At 32.2% G+C, this 9,300-nt stretch overlaps 1 long non-coding RNA gene across 1 annotated transcript in view; it reads right to left on the bottom strand.

The window, feature by feature from the left end:
* Nucleotides 1-1,036: 1,036 nt before the first annotated feature.
* Nucleotides 1,037-9,300, bottom strand: part of LOC117104707 — a 19,984-nt gene continuing 11,720 nt past the window's right edge. The window contains exon 3 of the long non-coding RNA XR_004444802.1: nucleotides 1,037-2,158. This is a non-coding gene — a long non-coding RNA (uncharacterized LOC117104707). The remainder of the gene's footprint in view (nucleotides 2,159-9,300) is intronic.

Below are 9,300 nucleotides of genomic sequence, written 5' to 3' on the forward strand. Positions count from 1 at the left end.
GCGTATCTAGAAGTCTTTAAATGGGGTGGGCTAATGGTGGGGCGGGAAGGTGAAGTAGGGGGGTTCGATAATCAGTTGAGGAGCGCTAATTTGCAAAATAAGGTGATCTAGGTGATTTTTAACTACTTGTTCTTGTGGAAAAATAGATGGATACTGTGCACAAAAGAATGAATATTGTTTACTTAATACATACAGAGGCCTACTGACAGTTCTCTTTCTAAAACTCCCAAATAAACAAACCATTTTTTCCCCTTTGGTTTATCTAGGATAATGTCAACCTCCTTGTATTTATAAACAATTCATAATAGGATTGGCAGTATCTTTTCCACACTCACATTTAATGTCTAAATTAGCTTACCCTATTTGTGTTTTGATAAGTAAGAACTTAATTAGCTTTACATGCTTCTCGATACGTATGTGGGAGTAGAAACTGTAAATCATGAACGTTATTAATTTGCCATTAATCGTGTTGCCTGCTTATTAACATGCGTATTCATAATTTGATTACATAGTTATTCACCTTACGTGCAGGGAAGTGAATTAAACATGCATTTTCGTACACGTATGCAGCAAGGTCTACACGTTGTAGAGGTTTAAACACGTTGGATGTCTGTCTCTTTTAAATTGATCTCATTAGGTAATTGTTTATCTAACATTTCCAACCTAAAATACGCTTTATTGACAAGTCAAAATTAGTGACATAATCCTTGCTATTATTCGCTAAGAATTTTTTTTATTGAAAAATATTTTAAATGCCTTAATTCACCTTGCAGACATCCTGGGGAATAAGTTTTTGGTAACACTACAAAAAAATGTTAAAACAAGGGAAAAGTTTTGTTTTATTTCTCTCACTTGAATGGTGTGTATTCTTTGCTCTAAAGGGCTTTGTGACTGATAATTTAAATCAAGGGTTAAAAGCTATTTTCGTGATGGTGGTAGATGGCAAGTGTTTTGGAGTGGTGAAATCATTAATTTTGAAAGTAGTGATTAAATGATGCTGAAAATGCTGCAGTTGAACACTGTACACAGTAATTTAAAAAAAAATGTTTAATCTGATGTACTACTGTACATATTAACAATTTATAAACAAAAATAAAAAAGAAGTCCTATGAGCAATTAGTTGCGTTTTCTTGAAAGTCTTGTCTTCATTTCATTAAACAGTATATTCTAGATAATCGGTAGTCCCAAATTGGGTTAGCTTTGTTTTCCTTTATTATCAAAGAATAAATCATTTACAGGCGTTTCATTACCGGTACACTATCCGGTATTTACAAGCTCCCGGTGCTGTTGTAGCTATGGCATTCATTAGCGAGTAGGAAGTTTTGTAAACATTGGACGTGGCCGAGTCCTTGTCTGGACTTACAAGCATACAACATGTGGTATCTCTTAGAAACACATGCTTCAAATTATAAATCAAATTGAACTTTTGTTGTTTTGACCATGCATTTCTATATTTTCTGCAGTTATAATTTTATGTAATATAATTGGCACATTATCTTTCAATTTATGAAATAATTAGGTCATACAAAAATTCAATTTTTACTTAGTTCCCTTTCAATTTCATCTAAGCTCTTAATTTCATTTGCAATTTTTTCAGAAATACTTTTGATTCTCAGATAGTCGTTTGTACAAGTAAATTTGATATGTCAAAGCGGACTGAAATGTTACCATTGACCGAGAAGTGTTGAATTAAACAAAATGTGAGCTTTGCTCCATCATCTTCTATCTTACTTTGTAATGCCCATGTTAATTGGCTTTTAGCCTCGACCCTTGCATATTATTGCTAAGGTCCCATAAAAAGATAGCGTGTACGTACGTAAACATGTGCATACCCACATGTGTTTGTGGGAGAAGCATGTATATTCTTAGCGATGCTCTGATTGGTCAGTTTTTAAGCTTGATTGATTCTTGAAATGTCCATTATACTCTTGTTTCCAGTATGCACACGAGGCATTCAATGTTCTTGTTGATTTCGAAGTATCAGATTGACTTCTTTCTAATAAAGATTTTCTTTCCAGAAATTCTTGTACTTTATTATCCCTCTCTGCCTCTCTGCATTTAATTTTTGTCATGTTGCTGAAATTCTGATATCTTTTCTGAATTTCTTCCATCCACTTTTTTTTTCTTATCCCAGTTTATTTTCTGTCTTCTTGAAATGCTAAAGTGGAAATAAACAAAACTAATATAAGGTAATTGTAAACAATATCAAGTAATATTTGTGAATGGTATTTGAATACAAAAACAATAAAAAGATTACAATGACTTTCGTGGCATGGAAAGATAGAGGAAGGCCTTGAATGCCAAGTTTTGTGGTCGAGTTGTGATAGTGGCAACTATGGTGAGGACCACATAATGAGTTATCTTGACTTATAAGTTGATGCTTTTCCTCTTATTCAGATTGTAATTTTTTCATAAAGACCTACCTTTCATAAGCTCTTAGGCTTATAACATGCCCTATAATTTCATCACTATTAAATATGATTATTTTAGCTAATTCAATGAGATGTTGAGTAATTTTTTTAATTTAATTTATAAAAATTATTGAAATTTTGTAGTCCTAAGTGTGTAGGCATTGACCTTCCAACTGAAAGGCCAACACATAATAACCTAATATACATTCCCTACAAAAGAAATTCAATTATTTGATTTTGATACTTAGTCCTGAGTGCTGTTCTGAGTAGTTTATACAACTTACGTCAGATGCTGGATGCCATGTGTTGTTTTGCTCTTAGATCATTATAATGTGTATTTACATCCGTACACCTGTTCGCAATCTTAGCACAACGATACACAGCCTAACTAATTAGTATGTACTTGTACGTTGTACGCTACACAGAAATTGACTGATTGACGGGTTTGTGGGAGGTGGCGGACCTGCGAACAGGTTCAGGAAACAAGTAAAAACCAAACCCTTTCACTTTTTCCATTGGGAATTTCTAGGTTCTTTAATCCCGAGCTCATTAACCTCATCGTCTTGCCATCCGCATCCCCAGAAGAAAATTTGCAAATTAAACTTTTTCTCATATGAATGATTCTTTCTAACGATTTTTCATTTCAAATGAAAAATCGGTTTTTTTTGGTGATAGTTTGCTTTTATTTGCTCTAAAAATCTAAGGCGAGAATTTTTTATATATTGTTTCCCGAACTTTTTTTAAAAAAATTGTCAGAGAAGCGTGAAAAAAAAAAAAAATATATGCTTTGGTTTTCTTATTCAGCAAATGGTGTTTGCCAAAAACATGCAGACGGAGGTGAAAATAAAAATAAAATTTTACTGTTGAATGTAAACTGTGTAGTAAATGGATTTGGATTCAGATTCATTAAACATTTATTGCATATGGTCAAAGACAATACAATAATACATTATGATAATACATAATCAAATAGACTTATGTACTAATAAGGTATAAATAATAACAATTTAAAGACCATTACTGGGATCAAAATTAGAAGATAAACTTGTCTCATAGTGACCCCCAAATAAAATGAAACAGAAAATTAACACTTCTATTACAAAAAAAATGTTGGTAAAAAGCTTTAGATTTACATTATTAGGATGAAATGTAGTGTGTTATATCTTACTTTCCGAGATTTAAAGCCAGAGGCATAATAAAAATAAAGAAAAAAATTAATTTTTGTTGGAAATTTCCAATTTTTTTGTGGCAGCAAAATTTACCATGCATAGCTCCAGTGTTTAGCTCTTTGTAATGTCTGCTGGAGTACCTGATAAAATGATAAAATCACCTCAAATAATAATTAAACTATAATGTTTTGGTACATTACGCACTGAGAAGTTAATGTTGTCCTTAATTTAAATCAATATTTCACCGAGGACCTGCTGTACTCCTATGTTTACCAGCTTGAAAGGTTATGAATAATCTTACTGAACAAAATGTTCACAATTTAGATAGATTAGATAGTCTTTATTCTGGATACTTCATCAACTTGACATTGTTCTTCCTTAAGATCTAGTAACAGATAAAACATGTTTAAAATGTGAAATAAAATTAAGGAATTACATAACTTACGAAAATTGATATACAAGAAGCAAGAACAGTTTTATATTAAATCAAATTGTTGAAGGCATAGTTAAATTCATTGTTTGGGAGAAATATTTTCTAATTTTGTGTTAAAAGCTAATCACCTATTGAAATTTAATATATAAAAAAAAATTGTTATCCATTTAAAGGCACTATCTATTTTACAATAAAATACTAGTATATATTTTTTGGTACATTTAAAAAAAAAATCATTTATTTTGTATATTACAACAGTTTATAATTTTCAATTACTCTATTCTTGTTGACAATCAATCATTAAACGAAGAGTTGTTTTTAACTGAGCACGCTCAGCTGTATAGTCATGCTTGAAGCTTCCTGTGTGGAACGGCAACTCTCAAGGATGTGCACCAAACCAGGAAGACCTGTAGACCTTGGTTCGTTGTTCATTCATCTCAGAATAGATCTCAATCTAAGAAGAATGCTGACGATGTTATTATTAATTTAAATCATATAAATAATTTGTCATGGTAATTTAAAAACCTTTGTGGTTTTTTTAAAAGTTTTGTGGTAAGCCTACTACTACAGTAATTTGTTGTGGTTTGATACATTCATATTGGATGACAATATAGTTTTCTTCCTATTCTTATAATTAGATTCACTATCTTATCTTTCTAATGCCTATGCATCAGCGAATTCAATTTTACCATTTTTAACCTTTGTTAACGAAGCTTTCCGTTTGACAAAATATTAGTTTATAATTAATCAGACATAATTGAATGTTTAGTGATTTACAATATGTTGTTTGTGTAAAGTAATATATAACCTTTGTAAATATGAGCAGTTTCTCTCAATAAAAGAAACTGAGTTGTAGGCCTTGTATAAGTAGGGTGAGAGAGTCACTTGGATGTAACTACATTACGATAAATAATGTATAGCTCCGAGGATAAATAAAATGATCAAACACATAGAGAGAAACACACCGACACACACACACACCCACATACACCCCCACACACACACAGATAGACAGACACTCAGACATCCTAAATTTGGATTATGATATTTAACATAGTTTGCCAATTTATCTCTCCAAAAATATAATTTTTTTTAAATGTAGGTATTAAACTAAACATACCAGAGAAATTGTAGGCCTCTATCAGAGTGAAATGTTAAAATTAGTAATAGTGTACTTGATTCATCTAATTATCACTGCCTGCGAAGTCTCTTACCGCACTTGTCACTTTCACAACTTGACCATCAAATTAATTTTCTCTCGTTAACCAGTTTTACACCTTACTGGTTGAAAGTTCAGTTGCTTTAATTTTGATGGACAAGGTCGTTTAAAAGTGTTATGTTTCTGGTTTGACCCCGTTGAACTCTGGTAAAATTTGAATCTTTTATTTACTTAAAGAAAACAGAAACTTTTTAACTTCTTAATAAGGTGTGAAGAGGAACACCTCCAGGTTCAATCAGTCCTAGACAAGTTGTACGCTGAAATTATCAGAAATGAGGAAATTGGCAAGATTAAGGAATAATTATTGATGATCTTGTGAAACTGGCAGATTTTAATTAATTTGTAAAGTAAAAACCTTTTGAAATGTTATAAATAACCCTCGTTGGTTAAAACTATTTATTGAAGGGTCAAATGGTATGGCAGCTACTGTATAATAACTCGGAGATGTATTTCTTCTTGAGTACATCTTTCTTGTGCTTTTGCTGATGAACTGTAGTTTCAAGATTCAAGATTCAAGATAATTTTATTGTCTGAAAAACCTAGAAATTATGTTCTACTGGCAGTGTTACAAGTGTTAATAACATACAGTAATAACTAAAAGATAACAAGGATATAAAACTATGAGCACCAATAATATCTAGTCATAAGATGTACAAAAAGAATATAAAATCTTATTAACCAGTATTACACATTAAACTTAAATAAATTAGGCCAAAATTGCACTTAAAACCACAATTATCTATTAACATTATTATTATGAAGGTGAATGGAGTTGTGAATGGAGTTGGGAACAAAGGAGATTCTTTAACGGGAACGTGTGGTGAGTGGTACATTAGACGGAAGCCTGAGTTGTTTAAAGTAAATTCACTATGTAGTGGATCAGCTGTGTCGTTCATTATCTTCTTAAGTTTCAGTTTTAGTAGATCTTTTTTTTTTTATCCAGTGAATGAGTATATTTTAATTGGTTATAGACTGATGTGCTTTCGGGAAATTTATTTATATATTGTTTTATTTATTCAACCATATACTGTGTATCGAGAGAGTGACCCATTTTAAGGGGCCCTCAACAATAAAAACGAGATTTACATAAACTTCAACATGAAAAGCATACGAAAAAGTGTATCTACAATTTTTATAATATTAAAATTCAATAAAATGCAATAAGGATAACAAAGACAAAAGTTTAAAATGCAAATGTATAAAAAAAATTAAAGTGTACTAATAATCATGTAACTATTCAGTTTAGTTTTAAAATTAGAAAATGTGCTGGAGTTTCTTATAGAAACATCAAGAGAGTTAAATATTTAGGTCTTTTATAATTAATAGAATGTTTAAAAGTTCGCATTGTGGTCTTGGAACGACGTGGTCTTGGAATGACAAGGTCCCCCCTGAAAAATTTCCAAGCAACCAGTTTGGAAATCAGCACTTTTTTAAATGGGAAAATGTTAATTGAGATAATTATCACTTAACAAAAATATAAAATTCGATTGTATCTATTTAAATATGCATTAGAATTCAAAATGGTATACTATAACCAGTGTGTATATAACCATTAGTGTGTACAAGCCCTCCCCGTGTCCCTAAGCACCCAAAGTACTAGACCTGCAACTGGGTTTCTTTGTGCCCCTGTTCTTATTTTAAAGTTTTGGAATTTTCCGCAAATAATACAGTGATTGATAGATTAAAGTGACACAATTTTACCCCACCTCAATGAAATCCTGAGGCAGATTTCCTAAGCGCTCTGTAGACAGTCTATTTTGCAATAGTCAGCTACAGTATATCGTGAGAACATGGTCAGTAATTGTAGACCACTGCTGTATCGCAGCTCACATAGAACTGACTTTAATACTGTAAATTACTATAACTGATAACCTGTTATGGGGGTGGCGGTTATTTAAAAAAAATAAATTAGAATACTACAGGACTCCCTCTAATTAAGGACCACTCCAATAATAAAGAACAGTTTTCTGTGGTCCCAGATTTACAAATGTCTTATCTTTATTATTCATTTAGAAACCAAAGCTGCTAAAAACCGAGGAAATCCTGGTCCCAAAAGTGGCTTTGAATAAGAGGGAGATCTGTATTTCTTTCGTTTCGAAAATAAAAAAGCCCCACTGCTATATTCAGATTCCTGGCGTATATACTGTAGGCTCTATTTTTATAACGGTGTCTTTAAATATGTCGTAGATAATGCTAGACAAATTTATTATGATTTTTCATGTGCTTACGTGCGCTTGTGCATGTCTGTCTTATACAGACATCTCTTAATCTTTCACGGAATTACAAATCCGATCATGGCAAAATATAGTTCCACAGACGGTGTGAAGCATAAGGCGTTTTCATATGATCTATGATTTTGAAACAAAAAATAGGTATTTATAAAGTGAATATTTTATTTGGAATATTTAACATTTTTAGATTATTTTTTTCTGTGCAAAGTGAAACTTATAAATCTAAAAGTAGGTCTATAAACTAGTTTTGATTAGAAGAATTGATTGGAAAGATGATGCATAGTGGCATTGCTAGCATGGGGTGGTGGAAATCAAGCATAATTTATTGTCAGATACCACATGAGATTGTTGGATTAAAAATATTTTGCCAATGAAACTAGTTATTTTTTTTAGCTATTCCTAAATTATGGTCTAACAGAACAGATATTCAATTTAAGTATAATTATGTAGTTATTTCGTAAATAACAACAATGAAAACTTGTAAAGCGCCGGTCATGGCACCCCTCCACAAAAAGTTTAAGAACTAGAAAAAAAAAAAAATTAAGTTTTATTCCAAATTTTTCACTTTTAGCAAATGCTTTTGGTTTACCATTCTTTGACTACTGTACAATACCTCATCTTAACACACTTCCGGTTTTACTAAACAGACTTGCCAGAACAGACCGTGGAGATCTCTAGGTCCCCAGTTCAATTCTTATCTTATCGCTGACTCTCCTTGTGTTTCAGCTAGAGGGCTGAAATACAAGTTACAATAGCGCACCATCTTTCGGATGAGACGTTTAAGCCGTTGGTCCCATGTGCATTATGGCCCATGTGCTTAAAGAACGCAGTACACTCTTCGTAAAAGAGTAGGGGAGTCTCCCGGTGTACTGCCCAATCACCACCAGAAGGACCCCACTGGAAATAAGTCTTCTTCTAGATTTCGTGGGCTATCCTTGGTGTTTACACCGAATAAATCCAATCCAATCCAACAATCCTGGATGCAGATATTAGGACACCTGTTGATGAATTTATGAAACCACTAAATTGGACACACGTTAATCAACGATGGATCACAATATTCTTGTAATGACTTTCAAATGTTTAAAAGGCTCTGTTCCTGAATATTTAATTAACTTTTATGATCCTATTGATGATTATCACAATATAAATACAAGAAACAAATTCAAAATTGATTGAAATTGAAATACAGTACATGTAATGAAACTAATTTTTTTTTGGAGATCATTCCATAAATTAGGACCTGCAACAGAAACAAAAAAATGACCTTTTTTTTAGTCCGAGGAAGGGATACCTTTACAATGGAATACTAAGTTGCATTTGTTGCTGTTGGTAATTGGTCAATTCAGGTTCGGCAATTTTTTATTTTTTTTTTTTCTTTGACTACAACGAACAATATTTTTTTATGAGCAAATAAGACCGGAATAGCCTTGGCCAGGTTAGGGGGCCAAGGCCTAGCCTTTTTTGCTGCATGGTATTATTTGTATATTTTTTTTTAGGCGTAAAAAAACAAACAAAAAACAAAGTTTTCCTTCCTAAAATGTGGCCAACACAATTTTTTTTTCTTTTGCTTAATGGTCACAGCTCTATCAAAACCAGCCGTTAGTAGGAAAAATTTGGACTGTAATTTTTGATATTTTTATATTTGCAAGATTTCTTTAAAACAGTGTTTATTTGATGGAAATTGGTTGAGAATTAATAGCAGTTATACAGGGGCGTACGGTGAAAAATTTAAGGGGGGGGTCGAAACGAAAGCGCAGGGGGCAAGCTGAACTCGGAGCAATTTAGCGAAGCTTTCAGAATTCGCGGGGTGCGTTATTTGTGAGTGAAGCGAGCA

The sequence above is a fragment of the Anneissia japonica genome, unplaced genomic scaffold, assembly GCF_011630105.1.
Source record: "Anneissia japonica isolate Jap-2015-1 unplaced genomic scaffold, ASM1163010v1 scaffold287712_len2945570_cov188, whole genome shotgun sequence".
Classification (NCBI taxonomy): Eukaryota; Metazoa; Echinodermata; class Crinoidea; order Comatulida; family Comatulidae; genus Anneissia; species Anneissia japonica.